At 40.4% G+C, this 16,243-nt stretch overlaps 1 protein-coding gene across 1 annotated transcript in view; it reads right to left on the bottom strand.

Annotated features, from left to right (window-relative positions):
- LOC128743101 (synaptotagmin-11) overlaps positions 1-16,243 on the bottom strand; it is a 48,902-nt gene that overhangs the window by 14,190 nt on the left and 18,469 nt on the right. The gene's annotated exons all lie outside the window — the stretch shown is intronic.

Below are 16,243 nucleotides of genomic sequence, written 5' to 3'. Positions count from 1 at the left end.
TAAATTTAAATTTCTTAGAGTAACATTGCTAAATTAAAACCTTTCAAATAGAAAGCAGTTAAAAAACATTCCCTGATAATTTGAGCTAGTCGGATACTAAATTGCATTTCCCTGCGAACACGACAATGTGGCTGGCTGCAACTTATAATGCGGGCTCCCCATTCATTTTTCTTTTTGAGCCGGGAATCAAAGTGAACTCCACCGCGTACTAGCAAAATGTTCTCGAAAGTGTCGTAAAACCGTGAATGCGAGACTATTTTGTTTCAAAAAGTTGCCATAAAAGATGATTCGATTCGATTCATAATTCACCGTCATCTAGCATCAAGAACAACGCTAGAAGCGCAAGAAGATCGTTGTCATGTTCAAGCCTTTTGAGAACCAGGCCCGTCGTGTTGCATTCAAACGGAATTGAGTACACAGTAAGATGGGATGTCATTATCTCAAATTTTACAGTACGAACGAAGAGCCAGTCAATTGAAAAAATTGATTGCGACAATCTGCAACGGACCAGATAGCTAGGAATAGTTTTAGATCGTTGACGTACACCAACGTGCATACATCACCCAAAAGTAATGCTAAGACTTCAAAGTAAAACGAAAAAACTAACAGGCCTATATTGCTGCCTTGTGGCACCTCCGAACTGTTGAAGAATGAGAAGGAAACTTGAAGGCATGAAACTGAGAAACTGGGCCACTGTATAAGCTACTGTGAGGAACCAAGTCGTATCCGACGGTCCATACTGTCAAACAATGTTGTAATGCGAGCGAGAAGCAACCGATGCCCACTCACACGCGAGTATGAGAAGTATAGCATCCAACGCTTATGACACTGCCGCAAGCGTACGACAAACAACCGCAGATGCTGTGTGCATACATTCTGCTACCTACTCACTCGCGAATGCACAGCCTCGTAGCGTCTTTCTGCACAACTCACTCACGAGGCCAGCAACTCGTGAGCAGCCGACAACCCGTGAGGCCCGCTAGGTTGTATAGATACAGATTTTGCATTGCTTTTTCTTATCTTCTTCATTTTACGCCCATCTTTACACATGCGGTTGAGAGTGCGAGCCCTCGCGAGGAATGCGAGCTTCGCAACACTGCTGTCAACCCGATCAATTAGAGATAACAAATTTATAACAGGATGAATTCTACATAACAAGGTTTTTATTACGAAATCTGCTTAGCAGTTTGTTATAAACTTGGTCTCGTTAGTAGTTAAAATAACAAAAAATTGCAGCAAAATCCGATCTAGGCTTATCACAAATATATCAAATTATGATATAATTCGATCTAGTTTGTATCAAGACCTGTCAAAAAAACCAGAATTCGGCCCTGCTTTATAAATAAAATGTAACAAACCATATTATAACTTAAAGGTAACAGAAGGAGATAGATTCGTTGCAAAACATCTTGTGTGTCGGAGTTTTTCTGTTACATTTATTACAAACTTCGATAGAAATATCAACTGGAACTACAATTTTGTAATATTTTTATGCTACACCATAGTATTTATGCTACACCAATTTAAACCTTCTGCTTTATATGCTAGTCGACGTCGAAGTTGAACGGACAGTTAGGGCAAACAGATCGTTCTGGTATAAATCTGTGTTGATCGTTAGAAATGTAACTTTTCGTATGACAAATAACAACAGACCCAAGTAACAATTTGGGTTTTATTACACTCTCATGATGGCATTTAAGACCAAAATTGGTACAATAAAACTTACATTGTTGCTTGGGGAGTTTAACTTCAAATCTAATATATAAGAGCCTTGTCATATTTCCGTGGTGAAAATCGCAGCTCGCTCATGCTTTATACAAAACTGAAACTAATGCATGTTCCACCTGTACAGATACCAATATACTCTTGTTAAAACCCTAACGCCACAGTAGGCAGTGGCTAATTAGTACATAAATGTAAACAAAGACTCAAACAAATTAAGCCAGTTTGCATTCAAAACAAGTATCAGCATGATCTCATAAAGTTTCATAGAGCTAGAGGTACATTTAAGCGTTTTGATCACACATTCCGGTTATCTCCGTTACAGTGAATCTAAATGGTCACAGCAAGAAAGTGTTTTTCATCTAAATTAGAGCAAAATAGGGTAAGGTATCTCCGATTCACTCTCAATTAGACTCGAGACGACGCATGCGGGCTACAGCTAATAGCTTATACCGTGGACCCTCGTTCGTTTGACCATTTTTAATCTGAACACTTTTTAATTTGAACCCCGGTGGTTTGCACGACGTGCAAATTAAAAATGGCTCAAATGTCATTCTCAACTTGACATCATTTGCTTATCCAGACAATGCACATAAGTACGATTTGTTTGTACTGATGTAGCGTGTTTAATATGTTTCACGTTGCGTTTTCCCAACGATTATGAATCATAATTTATGATAGAAATCCGATCGGAGAATAAAATATTCGCTGCTTGCAACTGCCAACTGCATCAAACCACCACAACAATAACAAAGAGCAGGCCGACCAGTTCATACAAGTTCCAGAATATTTGGAGTTGTCAATTGTTCAAATTAAAAACTAGCTCCGTTAGTTTACATGAGGAATCGTTCAAACGAACGGGGGTCCACTGTATTACGCTAGTTATGCCGCGACAGTCCTTTGAATTGAGTATGTTTCCCGTAACTGCTCCCAGTGTTGTGAACGGCGTTGCATTCGCTTTTCAGGCTGTCCATAATTAGTAACCGGATAAAATACAAAAAACGAGACAGGAAAAGATGAAAAACGCGCCTAAAAACGTTGTAACACAGTTCAGAAAAGAAAAAAACAAGAGGAAAATCAGGACTGCAAAGGCTGAACAGACTAAAGATAGAAGAAGAAGTGGAAACAGAAAAATAAGGAAAACGTGTAGAAGAAAAGGAAAAACGGGACACAAAAGGTAAGATAACGAAAACGAAAAAGAGAGAAAACGTGACAAGAAAATTTTCCAAAAAGACAGACAGAACGAAAAACAATAAAAACTAGGAAGGAAATGAAGGAGAGAGAGAGAGAGAGAGACGATAAAGAAAGAGAGAACCGATAAAGGAACGAGGAAAACAGGAAAAGAGGTCAAATAGGACGTAAGAGGAGAAATATTGAGCAAAATAGGCATGCGATGGGAAAATGGGACAGAACGGGAAAAATAGAAAAACAAGAATAACGGTCCGAAAAAAGTTAAAACTGGAAAAGACGAACAACGGGAGAGCGAAGAAAAAAAGGGATACAAAAATAATAAACGTGCTAGAAAAGAAAAAAACAGGCATAGATGAAAGACATTCGAAGACGAAAATCGAGAAGGAGGAGATTTAGAAAACGACGAAAACAAGAAACGGAAAAATGAAAAAAGGAAGAGAGATGACGGAAAACAGAAAAAAACATAAAACATGTGTGAAAAACAAGAGGTAAAACAGGATTGAACACAAGAAAAAAAGTAACTGGAAAACGGAACAATGAAACAGAAAACTATTTTCTGTGTTTTCTGTTCCATTGTTCCGTTTTGCAGTCAGTTCAAAAGGGAAATTAGAAAAAAGAGGTAAAATGGAAAGAATAGTGGAAGCAAAAATCGAAAAACGGTACAGAAAAGAAGTAAATACGGAACAAAAATTTGAAAAAACGGGACTGAAATAGAGAAAAAAGGACCAGAAAGGCAGTATAACGTGCAATGGTCTGCACAGGATGGCCTGCTAACCTCACTTTTTGGACAGCCGCAGGTGGTTTATTTACATGATATTATATTTCGACATGAGGTTTCTACTGTCACTCGACGATTAATGATCAAATTATCCAGCTTTTATTGAAGAAAAAGTGCTTAAGATACATTTTAAAGCAATCGACACAGCAATTTTTTACGTTGACTCTAATCGAAACCGCAAGATGTGATAAAATTCATATAAATAAACCATCCGAGATATCATTTGACAGCAAAATGACGATCATGCATGACGATCATGATTTATACACTCAAAAGAATCAGCACGTTAAACTTACGTGAAAATGAAAACACGTTACGGCCGTACGATACCACCTTCAAAAGGTTATTATTAGAGTTAAGAAAATTAGTCACAAATTTTCATTCACGTGTGGGTATTTCTATAAGTGTACAAGAGAACTTTTAAAGCCATCAACGCGAATTACACAATAAACATAAATGGGAACTATCGTATATTGCAGATCGCAAATTTGGTTTATAGTTTTTTTGTTCAATTAAAATTAATTTGGCGCCGCTCATTAAATATGTTTCACAGAGCCAGTTCTGGTGGTAGTTTATTGGTTGAAAATTATTTTTCTATAAAATTATTTATAAGCGCCGAACATTATATGATTTTATACCCAAAGAAATTTCACAGCCACCTCAACTGGACCAAGCATCAGTAGAACGAAAATATTTGACCAAACCGATACGCTTTGCAGATACTGCAAATCGATATCAATAAAACATGGTACGATTTCATCGTTATTGTTTATGCCACGGACGTTCAGTAAACATGGCAAACATATATGTCAATCAACTGAGTGACGATAAAAGTTGGCCAACATGACAAACTCGACAAATAGGGTTGTTTTAGCAGTAGTGGTCTTTCTCCCTCTTCCTATACTGGACTTTCTGTTGGACTCGAGCTTCATACACACTAAAGATGTACTTTGAATATATGATAAAATCATATGATACAAGTCAGTATTTTTATTTAATGCCTGTGTTTCGAATGTCTAAAAAATGTTTTTATAACCAAGCCACGAAACACCAAACCACGCTTCATAATTATTGCAACAATTTTTAAAATATCAGCTACAGAAATGTCACAAGATGTATTATTATTGTTCAATAAATATTGTGTCATATTAACATAAGCCGACTACCAATAAACCCACCCTATTCTCGGCTCAAACCTATTGCCATGTATGTTGTTGTCACTCAACACCCATTACGCCATAACTTCATTCGAGTTTTCGAAAGTTGATACACACGGGTTGGCTAAACTTTGTCGGAAATATTGTTATAGCAAGTTGCAGAATAGTCTGGTTAGCCTGTCAAGAACATTTGCTCTACATTCACGGTAATGATGGTGAAAGGTTTTCACGGGAAACCCCATCCCGACCGTCACCGCAACATTTTAGCGAAAGGCAATTTAATAACTCAATGCGTTGCAGTAGATTTGCGTTCACTCAAATGTGATAACATCATTTCATCATCACCTTCAGCACGGCTGACAGAAATCAAATTATGCTTTTTCACGCACCTTACGGCCGTCGGTCGGTGGCTAACGACATCCGACGTCGTCGACACGTCGCAAGTTTATTTCCCCAGTCGGCTGGTGTGAAAATTGCTAACAATAATAATGGCAAATGATAGCGAGCAGCATAAGGAAGCAGGTAAATGTCAAAGCAATAGTGTCTTGTTGGATAAATGGTTTCTAATCGGCAGTGAAACACCTTGCGTCTCCATCCAAGATGTGAACGAAGTGGAACTGTTGGTATTTTACCTGGTTGTGTGGTTGGGGTATGAAATTGAATTCCTGAGTTGATCTGCTCATGAAACTGATTAATCTGTTCACGGAAATGGAATGGCACTATGATTTAATAGTTTTAATCGTCTTATTAGCCTGTGGAAACACGAACTTATTTACATTTGCATAAAATCCAAACTACTCATTGCAGTTCAGTTGATTATATTCAACACGTCATTCGAATAAAATCATAAACATCATATTAAAGTCATGTTCTTGACAAGCAACCGGATCAGTGAAACTCCTATCAAAGGTGCCACTCTGCCCCAACTCGTTTGTTTAGCACGAAAACACGTGAATAAAATTATCGACCTACAATCTGATTTGAGCGGACGCACGCGTATCCATAAATACTGCTGTGCCACTTGAATAAACTTCAGCTGCTGCTTCGCGGTGCAAGGATGCACGACCAACATCAACAGGCGGATAGGGCTGTGGCAGAAAAGATGGATGGGTGGTTACGAACTGACTGAACCTCGTCACTTTCTCGCAGTAGGTCTGTAGGTGGCATTTGTTTTTCGTTCCAGTCACGCTCTGCAGAAAACCGTGACTGGTTCATTGGTGCCGGGACCAAAAACTATGCTTTTTTCTAGTTCTAGAGTAGTTGAACGTGACTAGTGTTCCACTGGAGTTAATCTAACCTTTACCGAAAACGAAAAACGCTGAGGTACAGCTACCGCAACAAAAATGGTGCATAATTGAATTATGTTGATTAACGAACACGGCGATTTTCGGTAACCAATAACAGGCAGTATTAATTATGATAACAAGATAAAAATGTCGGTGGATTTCAAGTGCTTATTTTCCGACCTAAGATATCATGCGAGATATAAAAGTTAATTAATAAACTGGTGCTTGCAATTACTCATTACATTGCCTTTGGTTACAAACGTCTTTCAGACATGACCCTTCTTCATCGACAGACTTCGTAGGCGGTTATTATTGTAAAAGGCAATTACGGGCCTAGTGGCAACGATCCTACTGACTCTAGCAGCACCGCCCAGTCGAAATTTGAACAACGACGACTGAGCGGTAACACTTTTAGCAAAAAACAGAAATGGAAATTCAAACAATGGAGTTTAAGAAAATTGGCAAAAAAAATTTTGTTCGAATTTGTCTTTTTCCTCGTTGGTTTTTGCATGGAAAATAATAACGTAAATCTGAAAATCAAAAATAGATTTGGTTTTCACGTTTTAACTTTAGGAAAAAATGCTTAAAACACTTTTTTTTGCTTGAATACTAAAATCTCATTGTTTTTTTTTTAGCCCCTCCCCCTTCAGTTACCCAACACCGGAAGAGCAATTTATACTTATAAAAATGGATTTCTGTCTGTCTGTATGTATGTATGTCTGTCTGTCTGTCTGTCTGTCTGTCTGTCCGTAAGTTCCTTGTAGACTCGGAAACTACTGAACCGATCGGCATGAACTTCCAGAAATGTCAGGAGCAAAACGTGCCCAGATATCACATTTTTATTTACTTCAAAGCAGCATACGATACAGCCGATCGAGACCTGTTATGGCAGATACATGAACATGGTTTTTCGTATAAACCATCGCGATTGACCAGATAAACCAGAGCTACATTGGATTGAGTGATGTGTTTCGTGCGCATCTCGGAGGCACTCTCGAGCAGGGATGGTTCGATCACTTTGACTCAATTTTGATTCATCAAAGTGATCGAACCATCCCTGCTCTCGAGTCCCCGAAAAATGTAAAAATGATACAAAAATAATGCTGAAAGGTCACCACCACCCAGGTAACTACTAGTAAATATTAGTTTAGTTTGTTTATTTATCCAGTAGCGTAAGGAAAACCTTATTTATATGCTATTTCCGAAAGTCACTATTGGTAATACTAACAAAAATTCACTACTTATTATAATAATTTTCGTTTAATACTTATTACATTAACATTAAATTTAACGGTTCCGAAACTCTAGGCAGCCTGCTGCTTCCGATGTCGATTGCTTAACAGTAGCAGGCAAGGAGTTGTAACCTACCGCACCTCGTACGAATAGCGAATTGGAGTAGATGGTAGTATTATTGCACAGAATGATTAGGTTTTGAAGGCGACGCCCTTGGGTAAGAGTATAGATGTTGCAATGGGCAGCCGATCAGGTTTTCATGCAGATGACTAACATGAGCGAGGCGTCCAAGTCCATATACAAAGCGAATACAACAGTTCAGTGCAACACGTAACCGGTTCATAGAGCTAACACTTGGGTTGACGTGCAATAGATCTCCGAAAAGAAAGTGAGGCAGTATCAAGGCCTTGAAAAATTTGAGCCGAGTGTCTACAGGAGCAGCAGATGCACAACCATGAAGCGAACGAAGACAAGCATAGATTTTGCCACATTGCTGGTTTAAAGGACCGTCCCATTGGAGGTCCGCTTGAAAAACAAGGCCAAGATTCACCGCTCGATTCGTCCAGGCAATAGTTTGGTTGTTCAATGTGATTGGTGATGGCAGATCCATCCGTGTGGTATTTCTGCGTCTTCCTCGTATAAACAGTACCTTACTCTTTGACTGATTAACGTGTAGTTAACTGGTTTCTTTGGGACCACTCTGGAATTCTGACAAGATCTGAGTTCACCATTTCAACGAGGTTTCGAAGGCAGGTATCCAGGCGGCCAATATATAATTCCACATGGTCCGCAAAAAGTTGGATAGAACAATCTCGTAGAATTGTAGTTAAATCGTTAACATGGCAGCAAAACAGTAATGGGCCAATCACCGAGCCTTGTGGCACACCAGAGGTGCAGTATCCTATTTCAGACTGTAAACCTCCGCAAAATACAATTTGTGTTCGTTCTTTGAGGTAAGACTTCAACAAACTCGTAGCAGATCTGGAAAAATTGAATTGCGTTTCCAGCTTCGTGCATAGTAACCAGTGAGGGATCGTGTCGAATGCTTTAGAGAAACCTAGTAAAAGTAGTATAGATGATCCTTTCATATCAATTGCGCTTGCCAGGGCATGTGTTTGTTGTTGTTATTAAAGCTTGCTTCATTTAGAATTAGAACAAACTTTTGCTCATACTGTGGCGCTCTTGGTGGACGGATTTGGAAGTTCTTGGCGCCCATGTGTCGAAAATTTTGTTAGCTTCACCTATATATTTTTGACATTCCGCAAAACGACTGTATTTTGTAAACAAACAACATGGAAGCCGAAAGAAGGGAAACAATTGTGCACAGTTATTTGGAAAATCCACTGTGGTCTGCATCTAGGCTAGCTTAACAGCTGAACTTGTCCAGAAATACCGTATGGCGCGTTATCAAACGGTATGAGGAAACATTGACGACGATTCGGAAGCCTCAAGCTATACATCGGACTGGCTCTGTCGACCGGAAACTGCGTGGTAAGATTTTGAAGACCATTAAGAGGAATCCCAATCTAACGGACCGTGATTTGGCCAGAAAATTCGATGCTGCCAATAGTACCGTGAGGAGAATTCGACTCCGGGAAGGAATCGAGTCGTACTGAGCTAGCAAACAGCCAAACCGAATCATAAGACAGAATAGTTGGACCAAAATCCGTGCTCGAAAGCTATACGACTGGGTTCTAATTAAATTTGACGGGTGTCTTCTGATGGACGATGAACGCTAACTTCGGGCAAATGTCAGGTCAAAAATTTTACTTGGTAACGGCTTTGGAGGATGTTCCAAGCAAATTTAAATTTGTTTTTGCCGACAAATTTGCACGAAAATTTATAACTTGGCAGAGCATTTGCTGCTGTGGCAGAAAAACTAAACTTTGTTACAAATAAGGCAATGACGTCGCAACTGTACCAAAAGGAGTGTTTCCAAAAACGAATTTTGCCGTTCATTCGATTCCACCATTATACGAATAATTTTATCCGTATTTTTTCATAAAAGTCTGAAGAAAATGCTACATTTTTGCAAGAGAAGGTCTCCAATTCAATAATAAACAACTGAAATACACGCAATTGTTATCGTTCCAATACTATCTGAAGCAAGTTTTAGCAGTGCTATTCAAATGCAAGCCAATAAGTATTCAAGTCACCTTAACTGCAATTTAAAAACTACTGTGGCAAAATATACAGCTACTTTACATCTTATAGTGTTGATAATGCTTATATGCAGCTGATTACCGACAAGAAGAATTTAAAGAGAATTTTGGGTGCCAAATTAATGCGAATAGGCTGTCAAAAAGCTAATAAACAACAACGTGCAATATAAAATGCCAGAAATGCTAATAAGGAAAAAATTGGCAAAAAATAACACAAAAATAAGAAAAAATTAATACAAAAATGACAAGCGTAACACAAAAGACGGATTTCTCGCCAACTCTTCTATGAGGTTGGCAGCACCCTCTCAGATTTCAGTAAAACTTTTTGTGTGTAAAGAGTTCATGTAAATAAATAACTTTGCATACTTAGTGTTGCGTATTTAGATGAGGAAAAGAATGGTTTACTACTGACTACACTAAGTTTATTAACAATCAAATACGTTAAGTAGTTAAGATTCAAACGACTACATTTTGTGACCCGAGAATAAAGAATGGTGTAATAATCATTTCCGCTTCGGCTGACAGTTGTCAAGAGTGCCAACTATCGAGTGCAGGGTTGAGCACAGTCATTGACTCGAAGGGCCTCAACATCTCCCTTTTCTCTGCAGAAGTACGGGTTGTATCTAGTGGGCATCCGGCGGATCCGAGTGGACCGACGGAGCGGAACAAGCGGGCGGTCCCGCGGTAGACGTGGCGCAGCAGGAACCGGTTGATCTGCAGCGGTCGATGACCCTTCGATGAACTTGAACTCCTGCAGCAGGATATGCAACGGCAGGTGATGGTTCGACGAAGCTTCTTCCATATGGACCACGACTTTAGTGTTCCCCCGAGCACGAAGTTGATTGGTGTGTGATCTGATTAGCCTGCTTCCATCCAGCAACACATTGTAATTGACACTACCAACACGTTCGATGACGGTACCAGCTAGCCATACGAGTTTTCCATGCTTGAGAGTGCTTGCATACACTTGATCGCCTTTTTCGAAATTTCGCTTCTTTGCCCCTTGGTGTTTGTTGAATTGATTTTCCATGTGCTGATTTTTCTTGAGAACGAAATCTACAGCAAATCCACTGTGGTCCGGTGTTTCCTCCCCATCAAAATTTCAGCCAGTGACAGTCCATACGGAGCCGACTTGTTCGGTGTTGACCGGTAAGCGGACAAGAAAATTTGCAGAGAACGGGAAATAGAGTTTTGCGTTTCTGGCATTATTTTTCTTAAACCTCGCTTCAGAGTATCCACAAAGCGCTCCGCTTGTCCATTGGACTGCGGGTGATACGGAGCGGTGCGTATGTGCACGATGCCAAGAGACTCGCAGAATTCTTTGAATTGGCTGCAAGAAAACTGCGTTCCATTATCGCTGACAATGGTTTCTGGCAGTCCGTACCGAGCGAACGTTTCAAAAAGCAGTTCGATGGTCGTCCTACGGGTGATGGTTGATGTTCGGATGATCTCTGGTCACTTACTGTAGGAGTCGACAATGACCAGAAAATACTGTCCTTCAAAAGGACCAGCATAATCCACGTGTAGCCGTTGCCAGGGATGACTAGCTTGTGGCCATGACGAAAGTAATGTTTTTGGCGAGATTTGACCACAGATGCGCAAGCGCTGCACGACGAAACGAAATTGTGCACATCTTGATCTACGCCGGGCCAGTAGACATGGCTCCTCATCACCGACTTCATCCGCTCTTGACCGGGATGTCCTTTGTGGATGGCCTTGAGTACGGGTTGCCGATACACTTTCGGCACAACGATTCGACCAGATAGCATGAGGCACCCTCGCACGAGAGAAAGTCCTTCCTTGCGAGCGTAGAACGGACGGAGATCATTATTGACTTGCCTAATCGATCTAGGCCAACCAGTTTGCACGTGTTGCATCACTTCCAGAAGCAGCTTGTCCTTGTTAGTGGCAGCTTGAAGGTGTTTGAAAGTGACCGGCAGAGCAGTTAGTGCTGCATTTACGGTGGCAGACACGTCCTCTTTCATTTGAACCGAAGCAATAACGAAATCGTCATCTGGTTTTGCTCGCGGGTCAATGAGCCTAGATAGGATGTCCGCATAGCCAAAATCCTGCGTAGCGACGTGCGTGATATCGAAATCATACGACAGCAGAATGAGGGCCCATCGTTGTAGGCGGTTGGTTGTATGGATTGGTATACCTTTCTTGGATCCAAATACTGCGACCAACGGCTTGTGATCGGTGTGTAGGCTGAATTTTCTTCCATATATGAAGCGATGAAACTTGGTGACACCGAAGATTAGCGCCAATGCCTCCTTTTCCACTTGACCGTAACGCTGTTCTGCTGGAGTTAGCGTTCGGGAGGCATGGCACACGACTTTCACGGAACCGTCTGGGTATCGATGCATAAGACACGCTCCGACTCCATGGCTGGATGCATCCGCTGCGACAATCGTTTCGAGGTTAGGGTCGTAGTGTGCAAGCAGCAGATCTGAACGGAGCAAACTTTTGAATTGCTCAAATGAACGTTGGCAGCTCTCATCCCAGTTCCATTTTGAATCCTTTTTAAGAAGTGAATCGAGTGGGCGTCGTAGATCGTGCATGTTGCGAACAAATTTGCCATAAAAATTTATAGCGCCGAGGTATGATCGCAAGGTACTGACGTCGTGTGGGGGCGGCATACTATATATCGCTGCTGTTTTGACAGGATCGGGCCGGATCCCTTGATGGTTGATGATGAAACCGAGATAGTGGATTTCCGGCATGAAAAAAGAACACTTTTCAATGCGCAGCGTAAAACCCCACTCCTGGATACGTTCCAGCAGCTTCAAAAGACGGACTCGATGTTCCTTGGCGTCCTTTCCGTGCACCAGTACGTCGTCGAGGTACGTTTCCACTCCTTCCAAACCAGCTACCATGGCGTCGACGATCGTTTGAAACGTGCCGGGGGCAGATTTGACACCCGGTGGCAAGCGATTAAACTCAAACAATCCGCGATGAGTATTGATCGTGAGGTACTGTCTGGAATCTTTCTCGACCGGTATTTGCAAATACGCATCCGATAGATCGATGTGCGAGAAGACTATGCTGCCGGAGAGTTTGGCAAAAATCTCCTCGGGGAGCGGGAGAGGATGCTGATTGGGCTGAATGGCGCTGTTTAGGCCAGTAGAATAGTCAGCGCACACTCTTACTCTCGGTGGCTGTCCATTCACTGCTTTCTTACGAACGGCAACGATGGGTGCCGCCCAGTCAGAGAACTCCACCGGCGAAATGATTTCTAACTCTTCCAATCGTTTCAGCTCAGTCTCGATCGGTTCAAGTGCGGCAAACGGAACAGGTCTTTTACTACGGAAAACGGGCTGAACATCCGGCTTCACATAAAGTTTTGCTTCTGTTTTATTACAGCAACCCAGTGAATCCGAAAACAGTTGCGGAAACGATATTTTCAACCATTGAACGTTGTCGGTTGCTGCCGTGACGTTGTTGCAGACCGTGCTCAGGGGAACGTGCCACAGGTTGAAGAGTTCGATAAAGTCGAGGCCTAGAAGATTGAGATTGTGAACGTTGGTAATAAACAGTTTACCTGAACGATGAACTCCTCTCAGCATAACGTCACAATCAATTTCTGCGATGAGCGGTAGCGGTTGACCTGAAGCCGTCCGGGCTTGTTGTGAAGGTGGCTTAGTTGATGGTCGTCCGATCCGATTCCAGTTGTCTTCGGTGATGATGCTGATGTCTGACGCGCAATCTAACTGGAGCTCAATTTTGACTTTATTTACAACAACGCAACGGTGACGTATTTTCTCCGATCCCGAGCAGCAACTTATCGAACGGAATAAATGCCTTTTGTTTGTGGGGCTTGTTTCGATTTCCTTTTCTTGCCTGGATTCGATGACACACAGTGGCAATACCCTTCTTTGTGCCCAATAACGTTACAATCATGGCAGCGATGGTCTTGGAAGGGGCACTCGCGAACATAGTGGAGCTGTCCGCATTTCCAACACGGCGTTCTCGGTTTATTGTTGCTATCACTATTGTTACGATGAGCCGGATTGTTGGGCGTCGGTGGGTGTTTAAATGCAGGCTTAGAGACGACTGATTTCTTCGGGTGCTTGATCGGATTGATAGCGTTGACCGATGCCTTCTCGCTTGGGCACTCCACGATTGAAGCGTCTTTCCGAAGATTGATAATGCAATGACACTCTGTGGTGAGATCGTTGAGCGTCATTGATTTGTTGCCTTCCAGCTTAGCTAGCAGAGCGGTCTGGATCTCAGCATCTTGGGGTGCATGTAGGCCACAAACGTATATTAAACACTTGAACTCGTCGACGGAACAATTAGCAACACCGAAATCTTCGCATAGGCGATTCACAAAACCGGCATACATTTGAAAGTCGTCGGAAGCTTTCTTGTTAAGCGTGAGGCAGCGGTATCGCTTGCAGAAAAGGGATACGTGTGCACTAAAAAGCTGCTTCAATTTAGACACCGTCTCGTCGAACGAAAAATCTCGTGTGGTCTTCGGGAGAATGTGGTTCATGTACTCCGCATGAGTACTATCACTGAGTTTGAGGAGCAGCAGACGTGTTTTGGCGGCATCATTGAGTTTACCTGCATCGACCCGAAATGTGTCCTCATGACGGGTGTACCAGTTGTCGAATGTGAGGTTAGACTCGGGATCGTAATGGAATTCTGTCATAGAATTGGCAAGAGATTCCATGCGGGCATCAGTCGATGATGTTCCTGCGGCAGTCGTGGACATTGTTCGGCTTATAGCAAGCTCGGACAAAATCTTCTGCTGTGTACTCATCATTTCGATGAACATTTTCTTAAAATCCTCATCCATTGTTAGTGTGACGGTGTGTTGTAGAGCGGACGAACGAAATTTACCGCTTGATCACCGTTTTCGCGGGTTTCACTCACAATCCTCGTCGCCAGAATGCGTATGCGTATTTAGATGAGGAAAAGAATGGTTTACTACTGACTACACTAAGTTTATTAACAATCAAATACGTTAAGTAGTTAAGATTCAAACGACTACATTTTGTGACCCGAGAATAAAGAATGGTGTAATAATCATTTCCGCTTCGGCTGACAGTTGTCAAGAGTGCCAACTATCGAGTGCAGGGTTGAGCACAGTCATTGACTCGAGGGGCCTCAACACTTAGTTTTTCGAAAATGGGTCCAGACCAACTATAGGAAAGTCCTTAATTTTTTTTCTCTTTTTTGTTGTAAAAAATATAACTCGAAAATTATAGGACCTACAAAAAAATGATCTATGGGTGACTTTTAGAAAATCTTCTGAATTTTTATTAAAAAAATACTGAAAAAATTAAAAATAATTTCTACACTGAGAAAAAAGCTTTTTAAAAACTTAAAATCGATTTTCCAAAAAAAGCCATCTCAGAAATTTATGAAATTTTTTTTGAAGGTAGATAGTTATATGACCTACAATTCTTCCATACATTGCAAAATAGGCATATTTAAGGGAAAAAAGTGTTTCTAACAAAAACTTTTTTAAGTCCTTTCCGGAAGAAACCGTATTTGAATATTTTCGAAAATTATAGCACCTACAAAAAAGTAAAGTATGAGTGACTTTTATAAAATCTTTTGAATTTTCATGAAAAAAAAAACTGAAAAAATAAAAATCATTTCTACACTGCAAAAAAAGCATTTCAAAAACTGAAATTCGATTTTCCAAAAAAGGCCATCTCAAAAAAAGATGAAATTATTTTTGGAAATAGATAATTATATGGCCTACAATTCTTCCATACATCGCAAAATGGGCATATTTAAGGGAAAAAAGTTTTTCTAACAAAATTTTTTCCGGAAAAAAGGTATTTCAGTATTTTCGAAAATTATAGCACCTACAAAAAATGATCTATGAGTAACGTTGATCTATGAGTTTTTGTTAGAAAAACTTTTTTCCCTTAAATATGTCCATTTGGCAATATATGATAGACTTGTAGGCCATATAATTAGAAGACCGCAAAAAAATGTTTTTCTTATTTTGGCAAGGTTTTTGCCCTAGTTACTCCTCTGTACAGCGTTATAATTTGGACAAGTTTGGGTCAATTTCGGTTTCGTTCATTTGTTTCATTCATTTCATTTCACTTTTTCCTAAAATTCAATTTAGAATATTGTTTGAACCCTACTCAAAGAAGGTCTCTTAAGGTTTTACCTCGTAGCTCTATCAGATGAGTAATTCTCGCTGAAACGGGACACCTTCTGACACGAGGTGTTTAAATATTGGAGCTTTTGCACTTGATTGGTTGCAAATGGTAAAAAATAAGAATTTCACGTTTAATACCTCGAAACAATGGACCTTCGTTCGCCAAGGGGATCGAAATTTTCAAAAAAAGTTGAATTTTTAGCAAACTTTGAAGTCTAAATGATGTGATATTTCTTAAATTTGCAATAAAACAACTTAAAAAATGGCAAAAGAAGAAGAACAAGGCATACAAATGGAGTAAACATTTTTTGGTGACCATCTTGGATTTGGTCGCCATATAGGATTTTATCAAAAAATCACCGTTTTCGCCATGAGTCACCCAACCGATTTTCATTTTAGGACCATTGGAAAGCTGAGAAAAAATGCTACAAGAAACTAAAATCTTTTATTAGTTAAACTAATAAAATTAGGTATGCATTGGCAATAATTGAATAAACTACCAAATATCTATAGCATTATTATTGTTATACAGCACCATTATTCTTATACTTTGGAAATTAAGATAAACTATAATTATCATTAAATTT

This window comes from Sabethes cyaneus, chromosome 3, assembly GCF_943734655.1.
Source record: "Sabethes cyaneus chromosome 3, idSabCyanKW18_F2, whole genome shotgun sequence".
In the NCBI taxonomy this organism is placed as follows: domain Eukaryota; kingdom Metazoa; phylum Arthropoda; class Insecta; order Diptera; family Culicidae; genus Sabethes; species Sabethes cyaneus.
This window is presented reverse-complemented; position numbering and strand designations above follow the sequence as displayed.